Source organism: Habropoda laboriosa, unplaced genomic scaffold (assembly GCF_001263275.1).
Source record: "Habropoda laboriosa isolate 0110345459 unplaced genomic scaffold, ASM126327v1 scaffold302, whole genome shotgun sequence".
Taxonomy (NCBI): domain Eukaryota; kingdom Metazoa; phylum Arthropoda; class Insecta; order Hymenoptera; family Apidae; genus Habropoda; species Habropoda laboriosa.
Genome location: NW_017100444.1, coordinates 87,564 through 101,635, shown reverse-complemented (window position 1 = coordinate 101,635; position 14,072 = coordinate 87,564).

Sequence of the window (14,072 nt, the reverse complement as noted above, 5' to 3'; positions counted from 1 at the left end):
GTCATTCTTACGTTATTCCATAAACAGCGTTACGTTTCTAAAAAGTGAATAAAAAGGGTAGTAACGAGAAAAGAGCGCACTCGGAAAGACGAAGAAAATATAGCTTTCACGGGAATCAACATACACCCGTCCCTCAATTTACACAGAGTATCCGTTCCACGTGGATTCGTTTTACGCGAATGAAAATCGCGTAAATAAAGTCTGTTCCGTCGCGCAGGTACGGAACGCATGACCGGGTTTATATCACGCTCGCACTCGAAGGTTATTTTTGAGAACAAAGACGCTTCGTAGCTCCGTGAAAAAATAAGTAATTTCTTACTTACTTTCCCTCAATTTACACAGAGTATCCGTTCCACGTGGATTCGTTTTACGCGAATGAAAATCGCGTAAATAAAGTCTGTTCCGTCGCGCAGGTACGGAACGCATGGGGTCTTCACTGACCGGGTTTATAGCATCCGACGCGTCACCGAAGGACAGCGAAGATTTCACGCACCCGCAGGTAGGGCCCCACTGCTTCCAAGGAAAAGCGCGCTAAGGGCGCAATGGAAGGGTGGGTGACACTCAAGGGGCACGTTGATTAGTAATTTGTACTTTCGTGAAAAAACCAATCAGCGTGCCTTCTTGCACTTGGCGGGGGAGTCACTGCGGACTCCAGAAAAATTCGGCAATCGAGAGAGATTCAAAACAAGACGTGTCATAAACCAGGGTTCCTGAAGGATCAATCCACACGCGCGTATAACGGCACTCTCGACCGAGGGTTGACCTGGCGCGAATTTCCAACGCGTCACCGAAGGACAGCGAAGATTCCACGCACCCGCAGGTAGGGCCCCACTCCTTCCAAGGAAAAGCGCGCTAAGGGCGCAATGGAAGGGTGGGTGACACTCAAGGGGCACGTTGATTAGTAATTTGTACTTTCGTGAAAAAACCAATCAGCGTGCCTTCTTGCACTTGGCGGGGGAGTTGCGGAGGACTCCAGAAAAATTCGGGGATCGAGCGAGAGATTCAGAAAAGGTTCCATCGAGCGAACACCACGAGATCTCCAGCCGTTCGAGGATACACAACACATTCGAAAGATTCTCTCGTGTGAACAAGATACTCTCTCCAGCCGTTCAAGTACAATTCGAGTCTTTGAAACAAAGTTGTCAATCGCTCGTGACGCACTCTACGTTTTGCTAACGTTCGAGCAAAGTAGATTTTGAACTAGTTACCCAAGATTAATTTGACGGGTAACAGTCGCGACCGCGAGCTTCCTGTTGAACATCGCAAAAGAACGCGACGCGACAAAGTCTGTCAGTACAAAAGAAAAAATATTGGAAATAAAAGCTAGTACATATAAGTTTTAGAAATACATATTTATTTCAAATAGCTTAACTTCTAGGAAAATATATTTTCTGGCCGCGTAAATTAATATCGCGCATAAAAACTACCGCGGAAATTGTGTTATAATTTACCGCGTAAAAGAGACTCGCGTATAAAAAGTGCCGCGTAAATTGAGGGACGGGTGTACTTTGAACGGTGATGCTTCATTTCCAAAGAGCATGGATATTGCTTTATTGAATTTTTGACGGCGTTTTCTATTATAAGCAGTTACATAATTTGTAAAATATGCCACGCTGATGTGAAATTCTAAAGATCATTATTTTGTGGTTTGGTATTCAAAATTATCTTGGAGAGCAAGTGTGGAACAAAATTCACAGACTCTAGCCCTTTGATTGACCGAGCGTTCGAAATAAATCGTCATATAATTTTTGCTAAGCGACTTTTAATTGTTGGCCTCAATAATTTGAACTCGTTTTGTGGTACTGTTAGGATAAACACGAATTTCCACCACCCCTTATACTATGCGAGGAAGGCCATCTTCACGCCGCGCGTCAGTTTTTCAAAAGTTGTTACTTCAGTTTATTGATTTTAGTTTTGAGTTGATCTTTGAAATAAAAAGAGTTATTTTTGTGAACGGAATACTGAAATTTTTGAAGTCCCTGTTAAGCTGCGGCATAACAGTACGATGGATTTGAGCTCTAGTATCGGCAAAAATTTATTCTATGGGTGCCTTATAGGGTGAACTAATAAAAACTAACATCTAAAATAACTCGTTATTTCTTGCTTGTATCAAAAAACAGTTTAAATGAATTATGAAACATTAGAAGGGGTGCATCAGATGGACACGACTAGATTTGTTTATATTTTATATTTTTCGAGATTTCAAGATGACCTCAATTTTTTGCACGATCAAATGCATCTTTTTTTTAATGATGTGTTGTAGCAGATGTAAAGACAAATTCAATGACCTATAATAAGTTGACCTACCGTTGACATTGAACCTCAAACTGAGGCAAAATATTTTGTATAAATTGTATAATTTTTGTGTAAATCCAGCTGATGCGCTCCTTCTAATGCTACATAATTCATTTAAACCGTAGTTCGGTACAATCAAGAGGCAACGAGTTATTTTATATGTTAGCTATTATTGACTCACCCTGTATACGAATCATCTAAAGCTGTCTATGAAAAGATTTTAGCAAGCGTGTGTTTAGCAACACACTTGATCCTATCAGGCGATGGCATGTGGAAAAAATGTGGCTTTAGTTTCTTGTTCGGTGTTTCAACTTTAATTGGAAAATAGTCTCGAAAGGTCGTCGACACGTTGATTAAATCAAGATTTTCTCAGGCATGTAATCTTTGGACAAATAAATTGAATTCCGCAGAGTTCGAAAATTGGTTTGAGCAACATGAAACAAAATGCGCAAAAAGTCATTCTGGAAGAGCAGGAAATGTTCCAAAGCTCTGAAGAAAAATATTAAGTACGACCTACGGCGACAGTGATAGTCAGACTTTTAAAGCGATATTAGAAGTTGTGCCATATAGGGACGTGATCGTTAGAAAAAAAGAAATGCGTCAGGCACATGGAGAAACGAATGAGAACACAATTGCAAAATGACAAAGAGATATAATACAAAAGGTATCGGTGGAAAAGGTCCTGGAAAACTTGCAACAAAAGCTGTGAATGTCTTGACGATTTATTATGGATTAGTATAATAATTAGAGGAAATCCCGATTCCACTGAGCAAATAAAAAATGAAATGTGTTAAGGATACTTAAGTTCGACCAGGTTTCCGATACAACGGACGCGACTCTGCTATTTTTGAGATTAAGGTTTGAATACGCGTTTAATGTTTTCGTTCGTTAATTATTCCTTATTGTCAGGAGGGCTCCAAACCTCTCATAAAAGCGGAGAATTTGGAGTTTCTTCGTGCATCTCAATAGCAATTGACGCATCATAAACCCGCGCGAGCTCAGGCACATTTTCGCGAGCGAGCGGTACCGTTACCCTGGGTTTTTCCCATAAGCCCAGGTGACGCGTACTTCACGCAAAACACCCCTTCCTTGAGGGTGAGTGGTTGGCGTTGGGCGTTGACCAAGGCCCGAATTTGAGTGGGAGTCTTGGCCTCCCACCCAAAATTCACCCCGTCAAGGGACCCAAATGCAACATTTGGAAGGGGAAATGCGAGGGCTGAACGGGGCAAAGAGTCAACGAGACCGAGAGAACAAATTGAGAAGTAGAAGCAAAAAGTTCAGTCGATCAGACAGTCGCTACATCATCCATCGATTCTAGACGACGTGTCAGAATTGAACAAAATGTGAAATACGTATTATCATAAAAGTTCAAGTGACGATAATTGCGTATTATCATTGTCCACCCGGTCTTGTCTGTTGGTGCAAGCTGAATATTTCAGGACGCTATGAAAAGCCACTACTTTTTGATGAAGTTTTGTCTGTTTTATTATAATCAGCTAAAGTAAATTGGTCACAAGTGACATCAAGCATACTTGATTTCTTTTTGAATGTAGAGCCCCTGGCCAAAAAATTAGGGCCACTCACAGTTTTCAACATCTCTTATGTTTTTGACAATATATGAAAGTCATAAACAAAACAGAGATCCCAGTACACATTATGCAGGTTGGGGCACCGTGTCATAGAGCTAGTCCGTCAGAAAGTTACTCTCATTAAAGAAAATCCCCATATTCCCACGACCAGGCAACTCTCCTGATATGAATTCAATTGAGAATGTCTGGAGTTTTCTTAAGACACTTGTATATACATATGTATATTATCAGTCACCACATTAACTGATTTAAAGAAAAAAATTCTGGATATTTGGCAACATCATGCAAAAATAAAGGATATGATAAAACAGTGTATACAGAGTATGCTGGAAAAGATACATGCTGTAATCAAAGCAAAGGAGGGAAACGTTTGGCCAAAAGTTTGGAATCACCTGTAAATTTTCATCAATACTGAATCTGTTACTAATTCTTTGTAGATTTGAAATTGGCGTTATGGAGATCAGCAGCAATTTACCTCATTTCCACGGACTGGAATAATGAAAAATTCGTTAAAAAATTCTTAAGATTGCAATATTTTTTCTGAAAATTTTTGCGTAACCTGCAATGCACAGTGATTCCAAACTTTTGACCGGTGGTGTATATGTGTGTACTTCAGTAGTTAATAAAAATTATTATTAAATTACGTTTAAGTCTTTCAATTTTGCTAAAAATACCAAAGATGTTGAAAATTGTGAGTGGCTCTAATTTTTTGGCCAGAGGCCGTACATACACTACCGGCCAAAAGTTTGGAATCACCTCCCACTTTTCATCAATATTAAATCTGCTGCTAATTTTTTATAGATTTGAAGTTTATCTCAATTCTACTTTTATCGATTTATCTCATATCAATTGATTCGAACGATAAAAAGTTCTCAAAGTCGCTGACTTCTTTCTGGAAATTTTTGTGTAAATTGCAAAGCTCGGTGATTCCAAACTTTTGGCCGGTAGTGTATGTAGCTCGTACACAATGGGACGAAATCTGGAAATCTTGTGTTTATATGTCTCATTGCATAATTATTTCGCATTTTAACCACTGTTATTTATATTTATTAATAACAAAGAAACTGATGAGGTACGATTTAGAAGACCAGCACGATATAGGCAATTCTCCCTTACGTCCGGAAGAGCTACAAGGGAAAGATATAGGACAAAGAGAACTCTGAACGGTCGATATTTGCCACCACAAGTGCGTTTTTACAGTGAAATGATATAAAAGCAAATTGTCAGAAAAGTGAACATCGATCAAAATGTCCGTATAAATAAGCAGCGATCTGACCGGGGATCAGATGTTGACATAAAACGGAAATGATAGGCCGCAATGCGCGAACACACCAGATAACCGTCGGCAAATTAGAATCAAAGCTTGGACGCCTGGTCGATGTGCGCGAATCCGTCATGTTCGCTAGTGTGTTTGAAAAAGCGTGAAAATTAGAAAACGTAAGTAATTTAATTGCTTGAAGTATCGTAGTTGATACGATTTCTTGCAAATTAGGATAAAACCATATTAGCTCCTTGAAATTCATAAAATATACAAAATTGAGTTTCAATGCTTTCCCTGCAGATCAAGAATTTTCTTGATGTTTTATACAAGAAAGATTTGGAACAACTTCCAGATTAGATCATCGTGGTTCAGTGGATACTTTTTAGCAACATTTTCATTTCTGCAAGAATATCTTTTGTAACGCAACTTTTTAAACTCTACGCTCTTCTAACATCACGTATAATAGAGATATTATATGTTATAAGTCACCGAAATCTACATTTTATAAAGTGTATAGAGCACATAAACGTTAGGGTCAGATAATAGTTACGACAGATTTTATTCATTTCACAATGTTTTAAATATTTAAGAAAAGCAGAAGCAATAAATTTCAAAGTATAATTCAATTCATAACTTTTGCTCATGATATATAAATTCAAGCACTGATTGAAGATACCTAATTAGCTAACACATTATTAAATTACAGTAAATTATTCAATCTTAAAGAAAGCTAGCGATCTAAAGTTTGGCTAAAACTTTCTCCATTAAACTGAACAAAGAACACAGGAAAATTAAAAATGGTAATGTCAGACCGAAAGAAATTAGAGTCATGCACCATTTCCAATTTCACTGCTTCGTGAAGCAAAACCTTGGTAAATAACCCTTCGTTCGGCAGCACTGTGTGAGGGAATTCTATCGAACAATTCAAAACTCGTAAAGTCTCAAGTGATGCGAAGCGGAGAGCTGTCCCGAGAAAATTCAACCAGAGGCAAATACTAACTTTTAAGGACCGTGTCAAGGAATCGGTCATATCATTTAACGACATCGTAATGTATACGATACAGCTGCGTAATTTTTAGCATTGTCAATCATCAGAAATCACTCCGGGAGACTTCGACCCCCTTGTATCTTGTTTTCGAAATTGCATAACGAATAAACCTTGTACGAATTTTTATTTAGTAACATAGAAATGACAGTAACTTTTCTTGGTTGCAGAAATATGTAAAATATTTTTATCAAACTTTCATGGAATAAATGAAATAAATCGTACTATAAGAAACGGTGGGACAATTTATGTATTTAGTAATTATTACTTTTCTATTTTTTAAATATTAATATTATTATTAACATTACAATGACTTTGACAATGTTACCAACATTGATTTCATAAACAAAGAATATGTTAATTCAATGAATAAATACATAATTTTAGATAACATTGTGTGGCGACCGCTACGGGAAGGCCACGCACTTAGGCCTAGCGACTCTTGGCCCCCGAGGCGAAGAATCGAGAGATGTTTTTCCAAACATCTCCGAGTTTCTTCGTCCTCGAGGACAAGAGTATTGCCTCGGCAATCCAGGCCCGCGCCCCTACTTCCTGGGACTTTCCCAGGGAAAAGGGGCTACTTAAGGGAGCCCTGAAAAAGGCACGAGGCCTTTTGTCGTAGACATTCTCTGCACGCGCATCACAGTACATTTGAAATTAGTTTAAGCATTACGTTTAAATAAATATATTTTTGTTACCCACTTGACGAGTAATCATTTGCACCACGTCACTTTCAAAATTGTAACAAAATTATTACAATGGTAAGGATTTATTACTATTACCATATTCTGCAACAAAAGCATTGCTCGGTCGAAACGTTTTATATTTCACATCGTGTAAAGTAGATTTTCTTTTACAGAACTTAAGTTAATAATAAAGTATAAATGAAAATATCAAAACTGTAAACAAGTTTCGAATGAAAATGAACTTTGTCGACAGAAGAGTTATCATGAATCCGAAAAGAGAAAAATAATCTCGCTTTTAAATCATCGAACTGAACTCCTTAACTCATTTTCGTATTTCGCACGAATCTTATGTATTTTCAATATACTAACATCTTACTATAATAATACAGTAAGATAAAAGGCACATTTTTAAGGATATTTCATAAATCATTGTAAGTTGAAGCGAAGAAACACATTTCTGATTTTTGCACATCGTGAGTAAATGTACAATAACTCCTCCAAATTTCCCATTAACAGTGGCAAAACATCCAGCCACGGGACTACTTCTTTTCCAGAAGTTACTAAAAGCATTGATAAAATGTAAGAACATTTAAGAAAATTTCACAGTTGCCTTTGTTGTGATTGATATTGATGATAATAAAGGGAAGTTGATAATAATTTCGATCAAAAGGTTAAATAGTATGATTTAAATAATCATCAAAAGCAAAACGACATTTCCTCAACACTCAAGATTTCAAAATATAACGAAAAATTTTGAAATTAATTCCTTATAACTTTGGAGTAATGCAAGTTTTAATACGCAACCTCGAACGCCAAATAGTTAAAGAGTATAATGCAAAATGTCATATGCTTGAAATAACAAATGCTTTCATTCCAAATTACCGAAATTGTAGCACAAGACATCTCTGCATAAATACCAGCCTCGTGACATCAAATTTACAACAGAAAATTAGCTATTAAATAGAGCCACCGCAAGAAACCCTATCTTAAAACTTTTACAAAACACTCACAATTATATCGATTGTACTACAAGAATCTTTCCTTTAAACATCTTCTATAAGACGAAAAGAAATAAGGAAAAAAAGGAAAAGGATCTGCTACAAAGTGTTCGAGCGCTCCCTAAAATTAAATCAGCCTCTGGAGAAACAATTCTGTGCGAACATTTATACAGGAAGGGTTATCAAAAGGATGCGTGCACACACATATGGATGGAGTAAGAAGGGGGAGGTCTGCGGATCCAATAGGCGGCGCTATAGTCCCAAGTAGTTGGTACGTAACCCAGTGCACCCTGTGCGTCTCTTCGGGGTAGAGCGAGGGTTTGTTAATCCTTTACAGGGAATTCAAGTGATAAATTCCGTAAATCCCTGTTCAAGCACACCCTTGCACCAACCCATCTACCCTTACCATTACCGGGCTTTCCTTCCCCTGGCCGAGCCTCAGACCGCAGCACCCTCATCACCACCACCAGGACCACCACCCTCGCTCGCTCGCTACTCCTCGTCGTTCCATCTACCCCACCCACTCAGAATCTAGACTCACCTCGCCACCCTGGAGCGCACCCCAGACCACCTGGACTCTTGGAAAAAGTAGAAAACTGCGATTATAAAGACTTTTCTGACTCCCCCTCCCCCCACCCTCGCCCTGCTCCAGCATCACAGAATCGTGCTCGCATCCCTTTCCCCTCTTCCGGCCGCTTTTACTCCTTTCGACCTTTCGTTCGTCTTCCCCCCTGTTCTTCGTCTCCTTTCCTTCGACCACCCACCTTTGTCCTCTGCCCCACACTCTTCCTCGAAGGCCTGCTCGAGAAGCTTCCGCTCTCCGCGCAGTTACCCACTCCTTCCCGGATTAAAACTTTAACACTTTGTTACCTTTTTTTTCAGGAAAGAGACAGAGGTAAGAATGTGATGGAGGAGGATGGTGCTGGTAGCAGAGTGATGCTGGTGGAGGAGAGTTAGCCGTGGAAACGGCGAGAAAGCAAGTGACACAGGCATGCAGCGAAGAAGAGTGAGACCGGAAGTCCTCGGTGTAATCCGGGGCTTCCGCTACGTTGGACAAATTTCAGTCTCGGGGCGAATTTCGTTTTTGATAAAACGTCTCATTTTGCATTTCGCGCTTCCGAATACCGAGCAAAAGCGGCACGACCGACCACGATAATGAAGGGTAAGTGAGGGCTGTGAGTGTAAAGAGCAAACGCACCTTTCAGAACGAGGGGCTGAATGCATGCGCGATTCTTCCCCTTTGTGTGCGACGCAAAGTATCCGGAAAATGAGATTTTTAATCCACACGCGTGATCGTTCTTACTGTTCTTACGGCTCTCGTTTCCTGTTTATTTAGCTTCATTGAGCTTCATTTTCGTAGATCTCCTCATCTTGTTGCCACATTGCGTTGTAAACGAAGCTATGATTAACATTAAATTTTCTGCAAAGCGAGTGTTGCAAATTATAATAGCAGAGGTGTTTATCTTGTAGTATAATTAGATGGTGCCTATAAAGGAGAGCAGATACATTGTGTACAATGCTTTTTTGAGACACTCATTTAGTGGAAATTTTACTTTCATTTTTAACTTACATCAAAGCATGTAAAAATTGTATCAATTTTTCAGTGCAAGACTAAAATGAATATTTTTTATTTTGCAAGTTCTTAAAAGATTATTTCACTCAAAACAATATACATATTGCTTACAAAGTAATATTCATAGTACTGTGATATTATAATACGAAGAGCGAAAATAACCTACTTATTGTACAGAATGTGTTAATAAATATTTTCCCTTTAATACAGGAAGTGAAAAGGTATAAGCAGGATAAGGGGGTCAGCAGTGCCTTTAATCCAAATTGGTCTTGCGATGGACAATTCAGATAATGCAAGGTATGGCAAATAGCTCCGAAATGAATATTTCTAAAATTTGATAAATAATGTGACAATATTATGGCTTACTTAATACTTTGTGTACAACAAGTTATTTGAGGGAAACATGTAAAGAAATTGAAATTACAACTTTATCAAAAGCAACATTCAAAACTATTTACTACTATATCAAATTTTTTTTTAAAGACAAAAATCTGCATTTTCATGTTTTCAAGCACGCAACTGTATCACTAATATTACTTCATGAATATGCATGTTTGCAGTGTGATGTAGTTTAAACGACAACACAGATAATTCTAAAAATAATATGAGTAGTGGTTACGAGTAAAAGGACAACTAGTCTGTTACATTTAAAAAATGCAGAAAAGATAAATCTCACGAAAAATGATATGACCTTCGCCTAATTTAAAAATTATATTGGATGAAAAAACAATGAATATTATTTTCAGTGAAATAATTTTCAGAGGTTGTTATAAACAAGTATCAATAAATTATAGTTGTTACACTTTAATACATAATTTCACTTATTCCATTTGGAGATGAATAATGTGAAACAAGGTTTGATATCAAAATTCATCTGTAACATAACAAGATCCGAATTCTTTAAGAACAATAAATTTTTGTGTAAAAATATGTAAAAAATTAAAAATAAAGTTTTACTTAGCAAGTCAACAAATTTACAGAATGAATCAAAAAGTATTTAATTTTTGCATGACATTAAAATCTTGATCAGTTTGAATCACTCTTTGTATTATATTCAGTAACAGTATCATTACCATACTGCTTGAAATGCAAAAATAAAAATGGAAAATTTTCTCCATAAAAATAGCTTCAGAAATCTTAACTAAATAGAGATAGATAGATGTCCTATAGGTGTTCTTAACTGACTTTAATGTAATATCGTAGCTTATTTTTAATTGACATATTAGATAACATATAAAATACAAATAAAAAAAGGCTATATCTTTATGTACTTACATAAATTCTCTAAATTTCTGTTTTATAGAATAATATTGGCTAAACAAAATAAAAAGAAATGCAATAAAACTACCTCGCGTAAAAAGTGCTATACGCTCTACTATCCGACTAGAATTTCAGTTAGGCATGCCTAAAGACGAAAGTGGGCCTAATGCGGAAACGATTAGGCACACCTAAATGCTGTAAGCCTAATCGTTACCGCATTAGGTCTTAATTCGGAAGAAATGATGCATGCCTAAGTTGGGCATTCCTAACAGTTGCTATACGTGGCCCAAATGGGAGAATGCACCCGACTAGAATTTCAGTTAGGCATGCCTAAAGACGAATGTGGGCCTAATGAGGAAAGGATCAGGCACACCTAAATGCTGCAAGCCTAATCGTTACCGCATTAGGTCCTAATTCGGAAGGAGTGATGCATGCCTAAGTTGGACGTTCCTAACAGTTGCCATACGTGGCCCAAATGGGGGTGGCCAAGTGCACGCTTAGGTTGGGCATTCCTAACAGTTGCCATACGTGGCTGAAATGGGGATGGCCGAGCGCACACCTAAATTAGGTGGAGTGGGGCTCTCAAACTTATATGTAGGAATATTTACAGACATCTCAGAGTCGGACGTACGCTTGCGTGAGAGCTTTCAACAAGATTTGAGATTTCATTAATGTCTCCCAATGACAACCTAATAAAGCTATTCTAACGTGGGCCTAATGCGGCCCTAACGCGGCTTTCCCAATTAGGCGGTCGTGAATATTCCGCGTTACATACCGCATGCGGGCCTAACAGGCAAATTAGGCTAGCCTAATGCGGACCTAATATCTGCCTAACTGAAATTTCTAGTCAGGTACTTTATGCATTCCCACAATTCGACGTCCAATTCCATCAAATAGGATGAAAGTCGTGTATCGTAGAATTAGGTATGCCACGGAAAATAATAACCCATCAAATTTCCAACACAGCTACAACACAAACTTGTACGCCTTCTCAAAATAAGTGCAAAATTTTTCGTCGAAACGTTATGGCTGCTCGAAAAATTACGGGTTAAGAAGCACCCCTACAATGATTTTATAGACGTAGAACAAGGGGAGGAAAGAATGGCCGAAGATAACTCGACCGGCTCGATAAAGAAGATCACGCGATCAGCGACGGTTCTCTAAGCATTATCGAACTGATTGAGAAATTATAACGGCCGAACGACATGTGCCGGAGATTACGACTCCTCGTCGCTCTTCTCATCTCCCTTTTTCACGTTTCCGTCAGTTTTCCCTAATGTTGGTCTCAGATCGTTCTCCGTTCCAGCTCCAACGATAAACGGCATCCCCATGAAGCCATGGGATCCTGTAAAGCGCGGCTTAACAACTCCCGGCGTAGCACTTAAATTTAAGATCATGAGGATTTAATCGGGCACTTAAGAAGGACATATCTCAAGAAGAGAGCCGACACCAGAAACCGATCCGTTTAGAATTAAGAAGCGCTCACCGGGTACGCCTCGCGCAATTGCCTTCTTCGTGAAGAACGCATGCGCCAATCATTTAATTATCGTTGATTTCACGAGTAAATTAACAACCATTTAGTGCACGCGCATAAATAAAGAAGTTTGGAGGGAAAAAAAGGAGACCATTGTCTGACGATGATTCTGGCTTATTATTTGATATCCGATCAAAATTTCTGTGGAAGATTCTGTCAAGCTTGAAGAAATTATTGACTGTTTACTGACCTGTATAAAGGTTTTCATTGTTTCTGCAGGCTCTTTAGTAAATCTTCTTTCAATAAAGTAAGTTGACTGATTTCAACGTAGTAAGTGTAGAAAAACTCACAGATTTTGTATTATAAATTATTACATAAGTGTAGATAATAGAATCTTTACACTGATACGTATTTCGCTAATTACATTTCAAATACAATTATATTTTTAAATTATAATAATATTTCAATAGAATCAACTACATTATTTCAGTACTTACTTTTTATTCACATATAAATTGTATGTGAAAAAGTTCTTACACTTATCGTATCTAATGTCAAAATAAATCATATATTTAAAACTTTATTTCATTATTCATACCGAAGGTACAGATTTCACGTGTTTCCAGTACAAATTCCGTAAATCGTATTTAAATTTTAGGAAGGACTCCATCAAAGAATAAAAAATTAGCCTGATTGGTTAACCTATGAATATTCAGTTAGCACGAGGCGCTACGGTCTTTAATAACTCAAATATGGCGGGAATCGAAAGCGGGGCAAATATTTCTTTTGGGTTATTTCAAAAAAGACAGTCTGACTTTACAAGGAATTTTCTCTTCGATATTGCCTCTTTTACGTATTCGATAATGAATCGTCGGTAAACTGTATAACATTCTTGCGGCAATGTTGCTAGTAATATTATCATAGTAAATGATCTCCATCGCCGTTCTCGCGGGAGACATTTTGCCTTCGTATTGATATTAAAGCAGAAATTCACGACACCCTAGAGCGGGAAATTTAATTTGATTTGGTGTGTGTCCTCCGGTTCCCTATTAAATTTTTAATACTTCAATACTATAATTCAAATCTATATTAAAAATTCTTCGCAGAATTGTATTATATAAAAGTACTTTATTTTAGACTAATACTTCCAACATTATTGTGTTTTGTTTTCACTGTAATGCTAATAGGCACGCAGCTTTTATTCGACTGCCTTTGAAACATTAAAGAAAAAGACTCCTTTTAATAAACACTAATACTAAAGAAAATTGTACAGTTACGAACAGGTAGGAGATTAAAAAATTTGCATAAAAATTTCGTAATCTTTTCACATGTTGCAAGAACCGTCTAACAAGCTTCTGAATTTTCTAATTAAAGTTATAACGTATTCTAAGAACAAAAGGTTTGTAAATACAAAAAGTACTGAATTAGTCTAAACTGCATGGATAAAACGTTCACGTTTCATTACAAAAGGGTATAACCCCTTGAATAAGCGTAACTTTTGCAATGAAGGAACAAAAGGCCGTTCGAAAAGGGAAAGAAGATTTTCACGTACACGTACTCACTTTACGGATGTGACAATGCAACTCAAGTGAAATTTTCGAACTTTAAAAATCTGAGCTTAACAACAGAAGGGCTGGCAGTAAATCTCCGAGCACATAGCCTGACCTGAAAGCCAGGAATATATCTCACTTCAGTTTCTTCTTTTCTTAATAAATTCTCCGAACGATGTTAAACTAATTATGCGGGCGACCGTGGAATTTTAAACGGCATCACTTACCAGCCAGCCAGAAAAAAGCGGAGAACACGTGAAATATAGCGGCGCAACCGAAGTGTACGCAAACCGTGCATGAATCGAAAAGTTGGCCCCGCATCGTCCAAATAGTTGTGAGAA